At 36.4% G+C, this 20,492-nt stretch overlaps 1 protein-coding gene across 1 annotated transcript in view; it reads right to left on the reverse strand.

The window, feature by feature from the left end:
* The window catches only part of LOC306946941 (VPS10 domain-containing receptor SorCS1-like), a gene marked incomplete at both ends in the record, with an annotated part of 267,367 nt that overhangs the window by 106,097 nt on the left and 140,778 nt on the right, over nt 1–20,492 (reverse strand). The window lies entirely within an intron of this gene.

The raw sequence follows: 20,492 nt of genomic DNA on the forward strand, positions 1-20,492 counted from the left end.
AAGGAGTCAGAAGAGAGGAATTTCAGATAATCTTAATAAATATGCCTGTTTCAATACGCTTCAATGCAGTATCAAAACTAAGTGCAGCCAATCTTTCAGTATGGGAAACAGTGTATTTGAACTATATATATAAACATTCAATGTACAATTAAATAGGGAAAATAACTATCACTTGTAAATACAGACCCAGATGATATGTTCAGCTATCAGAAAAAAAAATATCAAACCTGAGGTTTGTGACATAAGAGTAAGAATAAGTTACTAGACAGTCACAATAGGCTGTTAGGGACTTCATGAATGATATTTTGGAGTAGCAGATTAAAAGTAAGGTGTTCAGAAAATAAAAAAAAAAAAAAATGAGTAGGGAGGAGTAAAAGTAACATACAAACGAAACAAACTCTAACAGGAGATTTGTTAAAATCACAGAATCACAGAATGGCCAGGGTTGGAAGGGACCTCAAGGATCATGAATCTCCAGCCCCCCTGCCACATGCAGGGCCACCAACCTCCACGTTTAATGCTAAACCAGGCTGCCCAGGGCCCCATCCAACCTGGCCTTGAACACCTCCAAGGACAGGGCAGAAATATCACAGAATTTTCAGAGAAGATGACAGTTTCCTTGCCTAAAACATTACGACTTCTCTGTCTGCAAGGAATATCTTGCTTTGGCAGGAGAACACATTTGACAATGCTGTGGGTTCTTTGCATTTCCAGTTTCTATGATGCTGTGAATTAAAAGATGCACTTGTTGCACAAATAATTTCCACACAGCAAAGTTGCTCCCTAGCTTTGTCCAAGAGTGAAGATACATGGCTTGCAGCTGTCATAGTTACTTCTCTCTATGGGATTAATTGGTCTGCATTGCTGATGAATCAGAGAGAATGAGAAAATTCTCTTGCACATCTCTGCATGAGAGAGAATATATAGGTTTGAATATTACAAAGAGATCATCTTAGTGTTTCAGCAAGCAGGAAATAGTGCCCATCAGGTGTGGAAATGAAGGATTATGAATGACAAGCATGAAAAATTCTGAATATTTGCCTGGGAAGGTACTAAAGCCTTTAATCATTAGTATCATTTAAATTTAATTTCATTCATTTATTTAAGTATTGGTGCTGCTGTTGCTCATCCATCTTTAGATGAGTCTGAAATGAAAGGACCATACCCATTTCTCAGAGTAAATTCCTACCTGGTTCAAGCACTGCAAAAACACACTTTTCAATTCTATGTCTTTAGTTAGGCAGGTGGAGTTATGTACAACAACTCGTTACCTATGAATTATAGAGGACCATAAGTCTCGATAGACACAGATGTTAATTAGCTGTATGTGAAGGTATAAATACACCTATGTCCTTCATTACTGGATAACCGCCAGAGGCTTTTATCTATGTCTACAAAAACGATTTGGCTTGTGACTTGGAAGGTTAGGAGTTTCCTTCAAACTTGCTAGAATTTAGTATCTTCAGTGACCTTAGACAAGTTGTACCGCCTTGCCATACTTTATCTTTAATGTAAAATAGGATAATATTCCCATCATAACCCTAAAGGCACTATCTCCTTCTGGTATCTTTGATCTACTTTTGAAATCTTACAATGAAAACATGCACCATTAAAATTAAACATTCATATTTTAATTTAATACTTTCAAATACAACAAGTATATCACTGATATGGATTCTAAACTGAAGATTATGTGACAGAGGGTACACAGAAAGCATTAATATTCAAAGCATCAATACATAGACCATTTATTTCCAATAAGCTACCTATCTAGCTTGTTAAGTCAAAAATAAACAGTGATGTTTATTAGTTACTTACTTTTTTTTGTTACTGGAAAAAATTCTGGGACAATGTTTCTATGGTTAATGCTTATCAACTGAGTACCCTGAATCAGAAATTATGTTTTTCTTACTTTTACGACTTCCTTTATAGGTGGATTTTGTTTATATTAGTACGTGAAAATATCACAGCACAGCATTCAATTGGACTATAGTAACTAGAGCAGAAATAAGCACAAATCAATGGGCTTGATCTCAGCTCTCTGAAGTTAATAGGTCTTTTCATTGACTTTGGATTGTGTCTCTAAGGCAAGTTGTTAATCAAGATCCACTCTAGTTTCATATAACTCTTTTTACCTGCACAAGGAACACATCTGACCTCATCACTGCCATATCCAAGCACATCACAGTCTTAGCACGTTTTCTGTCATGCCACTCTTGTGAAGTGTGAAAGTGCTCTTATCTCCATTTCATAGAATTGGAATTGAGGCACAAACTGCTGTGGCTCTGAAGCACCTAATTCCTCATTCAATCAATAGAAGTTAAGTACCTAAACAGACTTGCCAGCACCCATGACTTGGGCTTTAATCTGCTAACTACCTCCCTGAGCTATTCCCACTGCGTTTTCAGGTATCTATGGTCTCCAGAACTCATCTCTTGGCCGCTGACCTGCAGTGACCAGCCAGTCTATGCATGTGAAGTGTTTCAGAATGCATCTGTTTTACTACATATGCCGATAGCAAAAGTATTTTACATGTGGCAGAGAGTGCAGAACAGCTGTAGATTTACAGCTGTAAAGGACATACAGAGAGTCATAATCAGGGTATGCAGTTGACCAATGACTCTCCAGCCATTAGTCTGGTTGTTAACTACAAGACCAACTTTCAGTGTTAGGACAGCATTCTCTGTACCACCATCATATCCTGCACTGAAATCACTTTGCAAAAATGTCCTAAAATGAAACGAAATAGAATTAAGCAGTCACAACTAAAATCACATTCAGAGCCCCATGTAACTTACAAAATCATAGCATGGCTTGGGTTCAGAGTGACTTCAATCATTTAGTTCAAAACCAGACCAAATAAAGTTAGTTTAAATACAAGATGTCTGCATGCAAATAATCAGTTACAAATCTGAAAAATAGCACTTAATGGATGTGAAGTAGGAACTGACATCTGAATTTTTTTTCAAAATGAAAGGAAAAATCCCATATATCTACCTGTATGAACCTTTCAGATCAGACCAGTAGTGTGACCCTGAAATTAATCCCCCAGATTTTCAGGAGAAGTCTCTATAGCAAATCCCTATAGATCATTATCCGGCACAGTTCATAGACTGATCTCAGAACACAGGGACTGAATTTTCTTTCAGTAACACTGAAACAGAATGTATGGTTCATAAGCACACCTAATGTATTCCAACCACTACAGAACATTCAGCCCTGAGTACCAGACTAAACACCTGTCTGAAGTCTAAATACCCATATTGTGAACGTTATCTCAGCATCAACTACTTCATAACACAGTCCTGCTTTCACAGTGCTGAACTGCACACTGCACTAGCTTACATACTGCCTAAGTTGCCTGGAACATAAATGAGAAAGGAGAGAAAGTACAATTGATATTAATGTTTTTGTTGTTGCAGTGTAAGAAGTACACAGTAAATAAATTTTAGACTTTTCTTTGAAATAAATGAAGCCAATTTGTACTTTGAAGTAGCCTATTACCCATTGACTCGATGCATTTGCTTATAAAGAAAACAAAAAGTGGACACACATTCTGAACACAAAATCAAGGAAAACAAAACCAGCAGCAATAACAAAGAGAATCTAAGCTTAGAAGTCAAATATCTCATTAAGTCTTTAATATCCAACAATATCTCAGAAAGAAGATTAGAAAGAAACTACCATTATAAATTCCCACCTCACTGTAGGAAATGTACTGGATGTAAACTCCTCAGAGAAGGAGCTATCTTCCCTGCTCCTGCAATGCCCTATAAAGCATATTGTTGCTTTCCCAGCTAGTACTGGTTTCTGGATAAATACATTCTGAACATCAGAGAGGCCATTGCTCAAGAAAATGTATCTGTTAGTGACTTGGAAAGAAGAAAGGATAAACTGGTGACAAAGATTGCGTATGGCAGTAAAGTATTCATAATGAAAAAAAAATCCACCAAAAACAAAAACAAAAGCCAGCTATGGAGAGCTGTAAAAGGATTTCACAATACTGAATATCTGAGCAGTAAAATGACAGGTGAAATTCAGCAATGATGTATGGGGCAGTGTCAGGGGAAGATAGAGAAAGACAATCCCAAAGTAACAGACAGAACAATAGAGTCTCCATAAATCTCTCCTGAAATAAAATAGTTATGTGGGATTAAGCATAGAGTCCTATGAAAACACAAGCTCCTTCCTCAGATTCTGTCAAAGCCACTCAAATACAGCAGTAGGAATTATTAGGAAATAAACAGATTGATAAATAATCCTATTGGGTCACTGGACAATGTTCTCACATTTTAAACACTGGGTGTTGTTCTTGTTCCTCCATCTTAAAAAAAAAAAAAAAAAGTAGTAGCGTAGTAGTATAAAACAGAGAAGAATAATATGAGTGTTTGAAGAATAGAACAAAACATTTTTCACAGAAGCAGCAAATAAATGAACTATTCAACTTGCAAAGGAAATAAATGAGAGGCAATTTGACTACATCTACAGGACTATGAATGGCCTGGAAGTGCCTACAATTATTCACCCTTTCGTAACACGAAACGGCCAAGTCTCAAATGAAACAATAAAACTGACATCCAAATCACAGGCAGTTCCTGGATTTTTACCTGTTTAAGCCACCAGAATTCACTGACACAGTACGTCGCAAACGTCAAAACTTAATCTTAATAGACAAAATTAACAGATATATTCTTGGAGAAAATATCAATCAATCCAAAAATACTAATTTTGTCTTGAATCTGAGTTAGAAATAGTCCAGAAATTCTGGAAAAACAGGGAAATATTCTGTACTCACATTGTTCTGACACTTCCCTCTCAACTGAGAGCAGTTTGATTTAGCAAGGCTGTTCTCATAGACATCGCTGGAGAGTGAATAAAAATTATACATAATAATAAGATTACCAGCACTGGTAGTCTGATCAAACAATTTGCATGTAAAGAATTGGGTTTACTGTTTTTTATCTTGACAGTTTTTAAACTGTCTGATATTACCACCACAAAATAAAATGACTAATACAGGAATAGAGAGGAATATTTCTTCGCCTCTTGCTACTAGCAAAAGCCCATACAAAAGATAGACCAAACCATGCAGTGCCTCTGGTCTGGTTTATTGCTGTCTTATGTTAAATTAAATGAAAATTGGATTCAGTCAAGACTCTTCAGTCAAGACTCTGTTCTCTGTTCAGATCAGTGCTCAGAAATGATCAGAATATGCTTAGTCACACCAGGCACAGAAAGCACATGCTGCGTTTCCTCGTGCTGCAGATGGATTAGTTTTATTCTCAAATAAGTCAATAAAGTTGACACAGGCTTTTGCACCCAAATGCAAGGCACCCAGTAATCACTGACCTCTGAAAAGGAAGAAGCTTGATTTGCTTTTCCTAGAGGTGACAAATGAACATGAAACATAATTTATAGATCTTAAATGCTTCACGCTTTGTTCACCCTTTTCTGGTGCTAACTCTTCAGGGCAGATTCACATGACAATTATGTGCATTTTTGCTGTCCTGACAAAGCAATCTGGTAGTACTTTGCAAGAAAATCCTGTTTATGTTTATAGAGATAGAACTGTTGATACTTGTAGGGCTGCCCCAAATGCCAGATTTAGCAGCTTAGTTAGAACTAGTTTAGAATCCCTCTCAACCTTTACTTATTTTATTTCACTCAGTTCTGGTGCATGAAGACATCTGACTTATATCACCTGATCAGAAATAGGGATGATATGCAGATCTGGACAAATTTACTTAAAGAACCTTCACCCTCCTCACTTACTACATGTTTCATGTATAGATCCACACAAACAAGTAACATTTCTCATAAGAAAACAGAGGAGCGCAGAGAAGTAAAATAGGAAATCAGAAAGGAAGAACATCAGAGTAATCACTACCCAAATTGTCTAAATACTTGCATTTTTTCCCCAGTTTCTCTACATGTCAGTTACATAATTTTAGAAGTTTTCTGATTTTTTTTTTTTAAACACACAGTGATTGCAAGAGTATAAGCACAACAGAGTCTCAGTATAATTTAATGAAATTTCTGCCAGTTTATGTATCACTTCTGAATTTGGATTGTCATTTACATGCCATGAAGACTGCGTAAAGAGAACCTGATTCTGTAGATTCAGCAGTGAATTTCAAAGCAACATGCTTTGCTTTTAAATAATCAAAATAGTTCATGAATCAAGGTTTACAAAACCTAGCAAAAGAACTGAAATGAAACAAATTGAAAAAAGTAACTGCTTTGGTCATGACATTCCAGTATAAATGCAGAGGTACTGTAATGAAAATTAGACCATCTCCTCCTCTTTGGATATTAATAGAGAAAGAGGAGAGAGAAGCCTCTGCAAAATTAAGCAAGCTTTATTCATAGATTAACTTCAACTGCTGTAGAACTATACTCATGAGTAAAGCCACCAAAATTTTGGTCCTCATCTTTGTTTTAAATAAATTGGCTAACAGTATTAACACCTAAATGAAAACATGAAATGAACTGGAGTTGGTAGTTTTGAAGCTGTCTCTAACGTCAGCTAAAAGACAAGGTTAGTTGCTGAGTAATTTCATTAAAACACCATTAAAATAATATGCCAATAATTCAATCAAGCTACTGTGAAGTGTTTTATTGCCAGAAGTTCACATCAGCTCAGAAAGTGCAGTAATTCTGCAGGGAAATAATAGATTTCAGTGAAAGAATTATACTTTCCAACTCAAAGCTTTCAAACAATGACCTAGATTGGAATCATCTCAGAAATGAACAAATTAATACAAGAGGTCAAGTAGCTTTGCAACTATAACTCAGTAACTTAAGAATACAGAGGTTCTTATTCATGAAAAGACATAACAATCTTATAAAATCAGTTTGCGCTTTGCTGAGATGGAGGCAATATACTCCAAGTTCCCCCTGAGTAAAATTAGATCCATGACCAATAGACAGAGTAACTTTGCTCCAAACTGAATCCAGACCTGAACAGTGAAAACCCTAACATAATCTTTTCCCAAGAGCAGAAAGCACGCAGAAAGTCCAATAACCGATGAGATATCATCATGTTTCTCAAGCCTTGGCTGTTCATAGGCAAGAGACGTGCTGTGGTAAAAGATTCAGATGCTGAATTCATCTCGTTTGCACACATGAAAGATTTAATGCTCATTGAGTGATAATACATTCTCCTGTCAGCAGAATGCTAGATGGCAAAGGGTATCACTTAGGATGGCAAAAAATTATAACCTGCCAATATTTTTGAGTGCTGGGATTGTACAGTATTCCTAGCAGAAATATTGTTAAGAATAGCATTTGGCACCATGATAAATGTGGTTTGAAATAAAAAGCTGGCTAGCAACTGGAAAAAAGAATCAATTTACCTGTTTCTGTATTAGCGCAGAAGTTCACTACGGGCCAGAAGTGACAGCAAAGAAAAGCAGCCAATGAAATCTCTATTTTTCACTAGCTGCAGGAATAACCCTAGGTTGTTTTATGAGACCGAAAAAATTGAAATCACATAACAACAGTAACACATGAAAAATAAAATAAACACTTTGTAACTCTTCCTTAAAAGAGTTCCTCTTCCTCTTACTTCCTTAAAAGTATTTTTGTTACTTCAGATGGTAACAAAAGTACTCACTTCCAATAACCTGCTGATAGTGTCTCTGGTTATACAGAATTATATCATTTTTCTTAGTGAAAAAGCAAAATATTCTCAAAAGGAAAAAGAGACAGTATGAAAATTTTCCCTTTGGGAATATGTCTGCCACCCTGATACGCACACAGTCAGAAAACAATTTGTATACACACGTAGAAGGCATCACAAAATATGTGAAATGTCAGTAGTTCTTCTGCCCAAAGCGTCCTGTTTAAAAGTTTTGGAGTAATATGTATACAGTAGAGATTGTATCCTTTTTTTAACAATATGTTCTTCAGAGTGGTCAAGCACTTTCAGAGCACTGAAATACTAATGAAACCCCACCACATATACTACTCAGTAAAAAAAAAAAAAAAAAAAAAAAAAAAAAGAAAGAAAAAATAGAAATAAAGATATTGCACCCATTTCAAAGGGCTATCTTTTTAAGCAATGAATGGAAAACACCACCAGCTGCTCTTTCAAATACTTTTTGACATCTATTTCTAGAAACCAGAGCAGTCATGTTACCCTCTGCTCAGAAAAGACACATGTAGACCACTGATGAATTCAAACCTTGGCTGAACATAATGTCTTCCTTTCACTGTGGAACTTAGTATAAACATGGCCTTACAGTTTTATATTATAAGCTACCTACTACTCCACTGTATGTCTCTTAGCCCATTTTTGGTGGAGCACAATATTTGGAGTCCTATAGAGATATTTTTAAATGGACTTGTTTTGATAGTTTAAAAAGAGCATTCCAGTAAATTGTGAGCTTTAAAAAAATCCATTTCTGATTCTTCTTGTTGAATAGAAGGTCATTGCAGCCTTTGTTTCCTCTTCTCATATTGACTGAAATAATTAACAGTTTGTAATTAAGGAAAAAAAATAAAAGGTTTTAATTTTCTCAATATTCAAACATTTAAGTTAAACAAAGAGTTTTTTTCATGTTGAGCAATGCTTCCAGTTTTACAACTATTGCTGTGATTTTCAATGATAAACATTATCTTAATATTCAGCTGACATTTCAGTGTTTCTTTTGAAAAAGTGATACACAGTAATAGATTTTCATGAATATTTCATGTGGTTTGAATACCAACAACTAAGTTCTAGCGACTTCTCCATCTTGAACAAAGAAAACCCAAACCAGTACTAATATATTAACTACATTAATGAACCATTGCTGTATTGTTGTTCAGCTTTCTCTACTTTGTCTAATCCCACACTAATGTGTTTTCTCAATATGCTGTATGAATTTTCATAGTAACAAAACCGCAGGTATAGTGTTGGGTCGATAATAACCACTTCTTGCTCTGAACTTCAGTTCACAGAAAACTGAAGCATCAAGAGGGATTGAGTTGATCATGTTTCTACCAACATCCAAAAGAGGGCAGTGCACGCACACACAGTCCGTCTCATTACTTGCAGCTCATCAGCTTTGGGGACATTCATCAACTGAACATGTTGCTACCCTACAGCCTTTTCTATCTGTGGCTAAGTGTTGGTAGAATCTCAAAGTACCTCACCTTAGACCAGATTTAGACCAAAGATTCTGCTACTTCTTTTTCCATTAAAGGTGAAGAAGCTCATTTATCTTCACTTCTGTTTCTACGCTGCTGACTCACTACTTGTGTGCTGGACTGCAACCAGAAACATCAGCCTTCACCTTCCCAAGAGTGGGCTGCAATCCCAGTATTTAGAGTGAGTCCTTAAAATACGTGCCTTAGCTTTGAGCCAGTATCTTTTAAATAAACCAGGAAAAAAGATGACATGGGAAAACAAGTCCCTTTTTAACACTTTTTAAACGTTAGCTTTTTAAAACACAGCTTCCACTCCTATTGCTCATGAATTAAACAAAGATTCTATATTTTGTCCTTGTGCTAATGGAACTACCATCTTAATGAGGTCTATAAAAAAGAAAAGAAACTCTCAGTTGCATCATCCTTGCTCATACCAAAAAAAAAGTAATGCTAAAATAATAAATAATATATTTCTGTAGTATGCCTTAACAGATTACTGCTGGATGCTTCAGAGCTACTTTTGCTCTGTAGAAATTATAAAGGAATTATAAAGGAATATAAAAGAGGCAGAGACCTCTGGAGGTCATTTACTCCAAACTCCTGCTATGTAGTAAGCCAGATTCAAAGGTACAGAGTGATGCTCGGGCCTTTGTTCTGACAATTTATAAAGGATTGAGATTCCACATACTCTTCAGGAACATCCAATTTGAAACTGTCTAGTTTTCATTTGGGGTTAACCTTATAATACCAATGACTTTTAGAACAAATGAGAACATCTTCAGTTTTATATTCCTCTTACCTTAAAGGTCCACTTGAGCTCAGTAAAAGTTTTGCTCACATGATTTATTTTTGCGTTGCCAACAGATCAAGCAGACCATTTGTGAGTTACATTATATTGCATCTTTACACCCTGAAAGGCATTGAAAACAGCCTAAAGGCAGAGGAACTAATGCGCCCTCAGCACTTAAGTTTACAGGCTTAGTGCAGACTGTGAAGTGTACTCCATTAACAGTGTACAAGCAGGGACAGCCTGGATGAGGAAAAAAAAACCTCATATACTGAAGGTGGATGGTCAGACAGCTGCAAAGGAGGTTTTGGCTTCCATCTACAGGAAATCAGGACTTTACATGGCCTAAGAAATGACCTGAATATTCACTTTTTATAAAAACAAAACTCTTCATGACTTACATGACATTTCTTGAGTCCTCTCAGAGGAGTCAAGTGTGAGTCTCTTGTGTTTGGTCACACATAAAGAAAGGGTTTCATTTTATATAGTTCTGGATAAATAGCTTGTTCTCATGTTATAACACTGAAGAGATAAAAAAAAAATCAAAGCCATTCCTGTTTTATTAATGGGCTTCATTGCCTGGATTTGAGAAACAGAAATGTCATCTTATTCTTTTGTCACTGATTCATGTATAATAATCAGAAAGCGTAAATACCCATTTACTGACTGGTTGTCAGACTCAGAAATCCAGGGGAAATAATAATGACTATGTTTCTTTGCGGGAATGGTTAACCTGATTTCACTCTGAGATTGCTTCATACAAACAGTTTCAGTACTTCATTGTTACATTATATTGCATCTATACAAAAAAGCCAAGAATGGAGCACCAACACACTGGGTGCTACACTGTCTTAGGCTAGCTCTTAGCTTGCAATCTATATCACCATCCTTTCTACACCCCATCAATAGTTGTGTTTTTGACCTGGTGACGTGCTTACTGGATTAGATACTGCTGGAGACTGAAGTAAAACTTAGATGTTACTCTGTTGTGACTTTGAGATACCAGAGAAGACAGTTACTATGACTACATGCTTAGATCCTCTGGCTGGTACCTACAAAGGGAAGACGTCATTCTGTGGGAAATTTCAAATAAATTGCAAATTTGGTACTTTTTTTTTTTTTCCCCCCCTACATTTTAATCTCCTTTTAGGCTCTGAGACTGTGGTTAATCATCTCCAAACACTATTTGGAATGATGTTTCATCTAAATCAGTCAGGCACAATGTTAATTTGATTTGTACATCCTGATGCAAATGTATGGAACCCTGTCTACTTAATGTGAAGTTCCCAAAATAAACTTGCTTCTCTTCAATTACCTCTCAACAAACCCTTTAGAAAGAATCTCTGGATCTCAAATATCCACATAAAACATGGAAAAAAGAGAAATTTTCATTTCGGCTCTGTCTCCGTAAAACTCAGACAACAATTCTAAGGATTGAGATGTGTTTGAAACTTTGCCTCTAGATGCCATCCACAAAAACCTCAAGAAAAGCCCTTTTTCTTATTTATGGGGATGATTTCCATAGTTAACGTGAAGATGTGGAAGAGTATCTTTAGCTGAGACAGAGTAAGGATGGCAGGCTCACAAGTCTCACAGTGCATGTGTTAGTGAGCTGAGATTGGCCTTTTCAGCTATACCTGAGCCATATAAGAGAAAAGTGTGCAGCTTGAAGGCCAGTGAGACCTACAAAGAGGTCAAGTATTATGGAAGCACTGTGAGAAGCCCCTGTGATTCACTCCCTGTGATTCTACTCAATGCTGAAAATAGAACTCACCAGGCTCAGCTCCTAATCACACAATGTAAACACTATTAGCTCCAGGAGCAATCAGTTCAGAGGGCAGGAACATGGAAAAAAAAGGCTTCTGGTTTTCTATTTTCAAATCTTCCTCAAGTCAAACTCTGGATTCTTATCTGTTCATTCCACTGCCTATTTTGATCTAATTTAGCAACCTGACTTGGAATTAAATCTGACTGTTCCCGATTCATTATTACTACACACTTCTTTCTCTCCTTTCATATGCACTTGACATAAAAAAGCTTCACTGATGAAAACATCTATTCCTTAAAATTTAAAGGAAATACAGTAGAAAATTCTATTCTGGAATAAAATCTGACTCATAACAAATACAGCGTTTGATAATTGCATTTAGAAAAGAAAGAATTAAAGACAGCAAAATATCACAAAAGTTACAGTAGTATATGCACTTTATTTTAGACAGTGCAATCTAGTTCAATTATTAATCCTTTGTTCTTTTGCAACAGATGTTCTGCATTGCAATGAACAGGGGAAAAAAAAAAGTTGTAAGCTCTGAGATTATTGCAGCAACTTCCTTAGAAGAGAAAAGAAACCTGAGCTTTGTAGAGATCTGCATTACAGTGTATTCGTTCATATTGCCAGTACCTTGTTCTGTTGCTCAGTAAGGCATTTCTATCGTTAAAGAATCTCATGAAATTAATTAGTTAATTTTCACACCAGCTTTGTGGTGGAGAAGGAAAATGCACATATCAAGAGGGAAAATGATTTGGACGAACACCTCTAATCAATCAATGGCACAAAAAAAAAAACTCAAGAACCAACACTGTGTGTTACAAGAACAGCATCTTCCAGCCCTCAAATACTGGGCTCTAAGGGTTGATAATCCTAATCAAAGAAAGAAGCAACTTGGCCTAAAAATACAGCAATCTGAGCAGAGCTACAAACAGGACAGGGAAAAGAGGTATACCAGAGATTAATTTTTCCTTGCAGGGTGAGGTGTTGATAAATTCACCATCCATACATTTTTCTGGTTGTTGTTGGTTTTTTTTCCTCTGTGTGATATCCCCTAATATGCACTTGAAAATACAGTGTTTACACCCCAAAAGGCATTGAAAACAGTCTAAAGGCAGAGGAACTGATGCACCCTCAGCACTTAAGTTTACAGGCTTAGTGCAGACTGTGAAGTGTACTCCATTAATGGTGTACAAGCAGGGACAGCCTGGACGAGGTAAAAAAAAAAAGCAAAAACACCTCATATATTGAAGGTGGATGGTCAGACAGCTGCAAAGGAGATTATGACTTCCATCTACAGGAAATCAGGTCTTTATACGGCCTGAGAAATCAGTCATTTCAGCATTTCCAGTCTATTTTTATTAGGCCTCATAAACAGTTTTAATACCACAAATTTTTTTGTTTTAATCAAGCACATAGGGAGACTAGTCTGAAGTGAACAAAGTTGTATCCAAGTGAATAAATGAAGCCTCATTATATCTTTTATACCCGTCTTTTCCACTTACACCTGTTTTTCCATTTCTCCTCTTTCGTACCTCCCTACCATAAGATTCTCCCCAACAGATGTTCTGAGGTGGCTCATTTTTTTTTTCAGTCAGTCTCTACATATGCTTTAAAATAATATTGCATTAAGGGCAATTATGCCCCTACACGAGAGAGTTGGAACTCACTGTTACGTGCTGTTATGTTAGAAGAAAGAAGTAGGGAAATAGAGGTGCAATCAGAAGAATGATAATAACAGACTAACTATGGGAATGAAGATAAATGGGCTGACTGGTACACTTTTTAGCCTCTGAAATGTATTAAGGATAAATTACGTTGACTCTCCTTCATCTCTTCATAAATGGGAAGCACTGAGAGAGACAGGGAAAGCAACAGGACCATGGCCTCACCTTCATATTTTTGGCACAGAGAGAATTCTTGCACCCCTAGTGTTGTATGTTATACATACATGTTATAATAACTAAAGATCTATTCTACCTCTACTTGGCCTTCACTCCTGACTCTTACCACATGCAACTCCATTATGGTGTAGAGTCCATTTCCTTGTGTCAGGAATGTTTGAAAAAAGCAAGAGAAGAGATGAGAACAGTGATGAGCTGCAGTTATGAATTTAAAAAAATGTTAATATAGTAAACAATTTTAAATTGCAGTGTTGATCATCTGCTGATGGTCTCTGCTATAGTCCAGTTATGCCAAGCCTGGACAGATGGTCAATTCACCAAACACTTTGTTTTCATAGCCAACTGTTTCAAGCCATGCACTTTGCCTCTGGCCAGCCCTGGCACCTGTGTGCCACTGCGCCATTTAATATTTCAGAGGCTCTTACTCATGTCTGAAAAAGAAATCGTGAGAAGGGGACATCACAGAACAATCTGCACCTCAGAATTGCCCTGCTGGTCCCAAAGAATATTATTGGTGTCTGGTCATCCATGTTCCTCCATTAAAGGTACTCATTCTTCCAGTCATTACAAATGCTCTCATCTTATTTCACTTGAAGCCCACTGGCAGAAAATGTTCAATAAACAGAGCTGATTTTTTCCAAAGCATTTAAACCAGGCCACCAGTTTTCAGGTAGGCACAAGAGCTTCCATCAAGAAGAGTGCTAATGATCTACAGAAAAACAGAAGTATCTTTGAAAAGTAGAATTGGTTAAAAACAAATAAACAGACAAACAAAAACTGATACTTTTCCTTTACCTGTTTTGTCTCAATCAGCAAAATTCTTGAGACTGCCCTCATTACAGCTGGTGCCATTATGCCTGTCTGAGGCAAGTACAAGATCCTTTCATGCCTGCTGCTTTCCCATTCTGAATGTAAGCATGAATTAACCTTAGCAGAAAGTTTAACAAGTCAGAACTTAGAATACTCAGTTGTTCCCCAGGATACATGTTCTGGGTAGCTGGAGGGGGAAGGAAAAAAAAAAAGTATTTTGACAAAAAACAATTCACATTTCAGACTAAACTAAATATTATATATAGTAAAAAAACCAGAAAATTCACAACATTTTCTGCAACAATAAATGCTATTTTTCAGGCAATTAAGCTCTCCATTTATTTTGTTTTTAAAGTTTATAAAAGACTCATAGAATTTATAATATCTGAAAAATACAAATATGACTCCAGATAATAAAAAAACTAATACAATGTACTATCTATTTGCTTTTGGGATATTTTAGTGGGGAAGAGAGGGAGTTTCATTAGATAACATTTTCATTATTTTAAATGTTTATTAGGGTCAAGAAAACTTGTTTCAGGAAAAAAAAAAAATGTCTTCCCAATTTGAAATGATTCTATTGACTGACAATTTTAGAAAAAGACTCTTATATCACAAGTCTCCTGATACAATCAGAAGAGCTGGCACCACAGTTTCCACACTGACAGATACTTCTTTTCTCTTGGGAGATAGCAACACAATCCAACAGTTCTTAGTGATATTTTTCTACTATATTTAAATGGATTTGCTTTCAAGTAATTATCTTCCAACACAAATCTATGCAACAGGCAGCGATAATAGCTCAGCATACATTTGCTGGATCAATACAAACTTTGGTATCACGATTCTGGTTCTCATACTTCAATTTTCAGGTGCTGATACAGAAAAGAATGAATACAGGGCCTGACTTCAGCAAGGATGAAGTTCTTGCTTGAGGTTATGGATCAGTATAGATTTTCTCACCCCAAAATGGTCATCAAAACAATGTAGGGAGAAGGAACAGAAATTACTTTGTGCTGAGTTCTCCAGCAGTGATAAAAGCAAACAACGGATAATGGTGTTGAAAGTACTCTTGGGGCTCAACAGGAAGGAAAGAAAAAAAAAAAAAGGTTTCCTGCACATCTCTCACCTGTACCAATCCCATCTTGTAGTGTAAGAGAATTACAAGAGTAAGTGAGGAATACCTCCTGAAAAAGTAGGACATGAAGTTGTGGCAACCAGAGGTAAAGTAAGTTGCCCAAGAACCCCCTTTAGTTTTAACAAATTGGTTCAATCAATCAGAACAAACATTTCAACCAGCATGCTGATCCTGCCCTGTGCCACTGAGGTTGATTTCAAGACTGATACAGAGAAATCATTCTACAGTTAAGGTTGGTCCAATGTGAGAAAGATAAAATCAGGCTCTGGACAACCAGGCAAAGACCAAAGACAGTGTAACGTAATTTCTCTCTGCTAGTTACAGTAAAGGAGACAAACATGCACTTAGAGAAGAAAAACTGCAAAAGACAGCAAGCACAGTCTCCCAGCCTTATCAGAAAACCATGATTCTCCATTTTGTGATCGCAGTTCAAGATTTCTTCAGACTATGGCATGAAACATAGAATCATTTCAGTTAGAAGAGACCCTTAAAGGCCATCTGGTCCAACTTTGCTGTAGTGAACAGGGACATCTACAGCTCCATCAGGTGTTCAGAGACCCTCTAGCCTGACCTTGAACCATCACCATCAGGGCTTCCACCACCACCTCTCTGGGCAACCTGTGCCAATGCTTCACCTCCCTTGTGAAGTTTTCTTCTACCATTTGCCCATTTCCAGGCTTCAAGTTCCCTGACTTCAGCCTAGCTGTTTTTATCCAGAAGGCACACTCGTATGGATGGATATTCTTTCTTACTTACATCAGCAAGCACTCATTTCCCAAATGCTGAACTGATAGGACACTATCCTTTCCATATAATTCCAAAGCACTCGCTACATGTTGGCTTTGCAGAAGCTGTATGCTTTGCTTCTTTTTGGTTTCTTACATGGTAATTCTGAAACATTCTTTAAAATTTTTCCTGAGTTGAGTTTTAAATTGTTCCTTTGACTGAGAACAAAGCACAGCTTCAGAAATTATTTCTACAGCTAGTTCTCTTTATGCACATTTATCTGATTTGCTTCTCTCCAAAGCATTTTTGTATTAATGCATTAATTTCATAATCACTTCAAATTATGTTCCATGTTGCATGAACAATTGGGGAATTAGCATCTGCTTACAAGTTGTTGGGCTGGCTTTTTATTTTTGTTGCTGCAGTCGATGAACTCAAATTATCCATACCAAATGCGCCTGTGAAAAATTCAACCTCCAACAATAAATAATTCTCTTTACTTTCTGTATTGGTTTTTGTTAAGCAAATTCAGCAGTCTGTTAAGCATTAACACAAAACATTTTCTTTCATTATCAACAGAGATTTGGCATAATGGTTGAAGTTTTATGTAGAGTTATCCTGTAATAATCACACAATCTGCACTGGAAGGTAGAAGCTATGTTAAATCTTTCTGTTTTACTGTTACCCTCTGGTAACCATTACGCCAGATCTCAAATAGAACCATAGTATCACAGATAACTTGTGATACACAAGCAACTTTAATACATGCATTAAGCAAGGCATTCTATTCCACTGACAAAGAGATAGTATAGCTGTTTTTTCACATAGAGGCTTCCTCAGCCTCTTCAGATACATTTCAGAAAGCAGTTTTGGGTCATATCCAGATGTTGAAAGAACAAGATATTTCATAGCATTTAAATAAAAGTGATGCATCAATCTGCAGAGCTTTTCATGCTACTTCACGTTCAGTCCTTGTTCTAGTTTATGCTTCAGATGTTTAAGCAACAGAGCAGTATTCTCAGTTTGTCTTCATGTACTACCACTGAGACATGATCAATTAGTCCCAAAACAGAGAGAAAACCAAAAGAGAACCCAAGCTGGTGAAAAAAATCCACTTACGCTAGCAAAGCTTAATTAGAATTTAATTATATTCTTACAAGTTGAACCATCCAAGGCTGTATCCTTTCTACCTTCATCACCCAGCATGCAGGTTCATCAGCGAGATGAAAAGCAGTCTTATCTTTCTTATAAATATATATAGATTTCTGCACTGACTTTGCAGAACTACTACAGCAAGCTACATATACATTGATTTGTCATCTTCAATCAGAGCTTAAAGATTGAATTCACCTGCCTGTCTTCAGAGACATCCTGAGAAATGTTGATGAAAAGTTTAATCTCTGCCCCCTCCTCTTGGCTTTTTAAGAGCATGATTAATGCTTTCAGCAGTAACAAAGCTGTAGGGCTTTGCAAGAACATGTTCTTGCACAATAGATATTTCAGTCAACAATCCTTCCATAACATCTCCTAAAACCAAACCAGGTAAAGCACTGCTGGATTTTTGGACAAATAACATCAGAGCATAATAATATCACCTCATCTTCATATTTAATATACAGCAAATAAGGAGAAGGATAAAAACATACTTCTATTTCAATGTTGGTATTTTTTTAATTTTTTTTTTGGGGGGGGGGGGGGGGGGGGAAGGGGTTGTTTGTTTTTAATTGATTTTTTAATTCTAAATTGGCCTTCTTAACCACGTAGCTGACCTTACTAAAACAAAATCATACTCATTATTAGACAGCCAAAAAACATTCAGAAGCAACCCTACAACAGTGAAGAACGGGAATAATCATACTTTTCAGCAGTTTTAAAATTAACTCTCTAAAGAGTTAGTACTGAAATTTATGGTATTTTTCCTTTAGTGACTTGATGTGATTTTGCAGTCAAAGTTAAAAAACACCTGCTTCTACTTGGAGTTCTTTGAGAGCTAGAATTGTCCTTCTGTACCATACTTCATGTCAAGTATTTGAGTCTCTTCTCACCAAACTCCAATTAATATTTGAAAGGCTGAGGCACTAATGACTTCAAGTAGTGCTATTACTCATGAGATGACAAAGGAAACTTAGACTCAGTCTGTAATGCTTTAATGATTTCAAACAACTGGGAATGTTAAGCCATGCGATAATTCACTCGTAACTTTGGAGATTATGGAACAAATTGAACTCAATCAACTGGCTGACTTCAAAGATAGAGATGTAATTTTGTTATCAGAAGCCAATGATCAGTATCAGTTTCAGCTGTACAGATAACTCATGCAACAGTGGCTGTTGACTGCCAATGACTGCTAATGAGAATTTGATCAATAACAATTCTGAGGTTGCCAATCAGGCTGGGACTGTTCTAAAGACAGAAAAAATAAGTCAGGAATGATTTTGTCATCAGCTACAGCCAATTACAGATTTGCCCATTTCTTCTTTTTCTGTCTACTGCTTAATATCCAATATATATTGTTCAGTTGTGTCTGTCCTTCCCAATCTCTACATTAAAGACTACAATAATCACAAACATTAGATGCTTACAGATACTACGTTATAGGATTCTTTTAGCTGCCTACTAATTATTTGTTATTTCCATAAAGCCTAATGGATACTAGGTCAGAGAAGAGCTACCACTCCTAATATTCATGCAGCCTCAAGCAGAATCATATATTCCCCTCATTTTCTTGCACTATTTCCTGGGGAATATACATCAGATATAAACTAATATTAACATCCAGATCTTTCAGTCGCTCAGTGACGCAGACAAGGTTAGCTGATTGCACACTCTTAATAATAGTTCTACATTTGCACATAAGGTAAACTTAAGCTTTACACTTTCTTATTCTAGCGAAAACAATACTTGGGCCATTCTGGCCACTGGCAATACTATCTCTACTGCCGCAGAGAACAACAGGGTGAAGCACAACTGATTTCTTTGTAAGATCTTTAGCATCTCAGTTTAAAAAGTGCCCCAAAATACCATTTCAGATGGCAGTATGCCCTATAACTAAACTAAACAAGACAGAATAAACCAGTGATGGAAAAAACATGTTCCAAAAACATTTCAGAGAGATGACACAAACATAAGAAAAAGGGGACTGGATTAGATGTGGTAGAGACTGGCACAGTCAGAGAGAAACAGAGACTGGCAAAAAAAATAAGTCAAGATTATTTTTTTGCTTCACAAAGAAATAATACATTTAAATTGTCACATAAACAAATTAAAATACATATATTCTTCCTGACTATAGCAGATCATCAAATAGTGCTCAGGATTACAAGTCATGGGATTTAAAAAAAAAATCGTTATTGAATCTTGTGAAGACTCTATTTCATATAATTACTTAATCTTCTTGAGTCTCCCACATAGCATTTACCACCTTCATCATCTGATGCGACACTATAAAAAAAAACTAGAATACACTGAATTAAGAGCTAGGAACATGACAAATAGCAGATTTTCTCTGGGATTTTCATTGAACAATTTATTTAAAAAGTATTTTCTCAATCAGCTCTTATGACAATATTCTGTTGCACTTGATCCATCAAAGTGTCAGAGATGTCTTTTTGCCCATTTCCCCAAATTCTAATAGATAAGTGTGCTCAACTGTTAAAATTCTAAAGAAATGACTAGCATTTCTACAAATATTTCTAGTCAGTTGAAAAGCTTAACTGATCTGTATATTAGAGATAATTGGCATCAAATTTACATTCTTCTCATATTTACGCCTATCTACCAGTGATCTCTATGGACCCAATGTTCTCCAGCAAATTAGCTTGGAGATGAGAAGGTTTTAGTGAGATCTCACTGCAGCCATCCAGTACTTCAGGGGATTATAACAGAAGGGAGACAAACTTCTTACACAGTCTAATAGTGATGGAACAAGAGGGAATAGTTTAAAATTAAAAGAATCATAGAATAATTAGAGTTGGAAGGGACCTTTAAAGGTCATATAGTCCACCTCCTGTGGAAAGAAAAAGAAAAAAAGAGTAACAATCTAGGTTAGATGTCTGGAACTAATTTTCTTTCTCAGAGGATGCTGAAGCCCTGGCACAAACAGGCTTCCTGGTAAGGTTGTGGATGCCTCATCCCTAGAGGTGCTCAATACCAGGTTGTATGGGGCCCTGGGCCTTGATACAGTGGGTAACAACCAGACTATGGCACAAAGTTGAAAATGGATGGGCT

This window comes from Tetrao urogallus (assembly GCF_951394365.1).
Source record: "Tetrao urogallus genome assembly, chromosome: 5".
NCBI lineage: Eukaryota > Metazoa > Chordata > Aves > Galliformes > Phasianidae > Tetrao > Tetrao urogallus.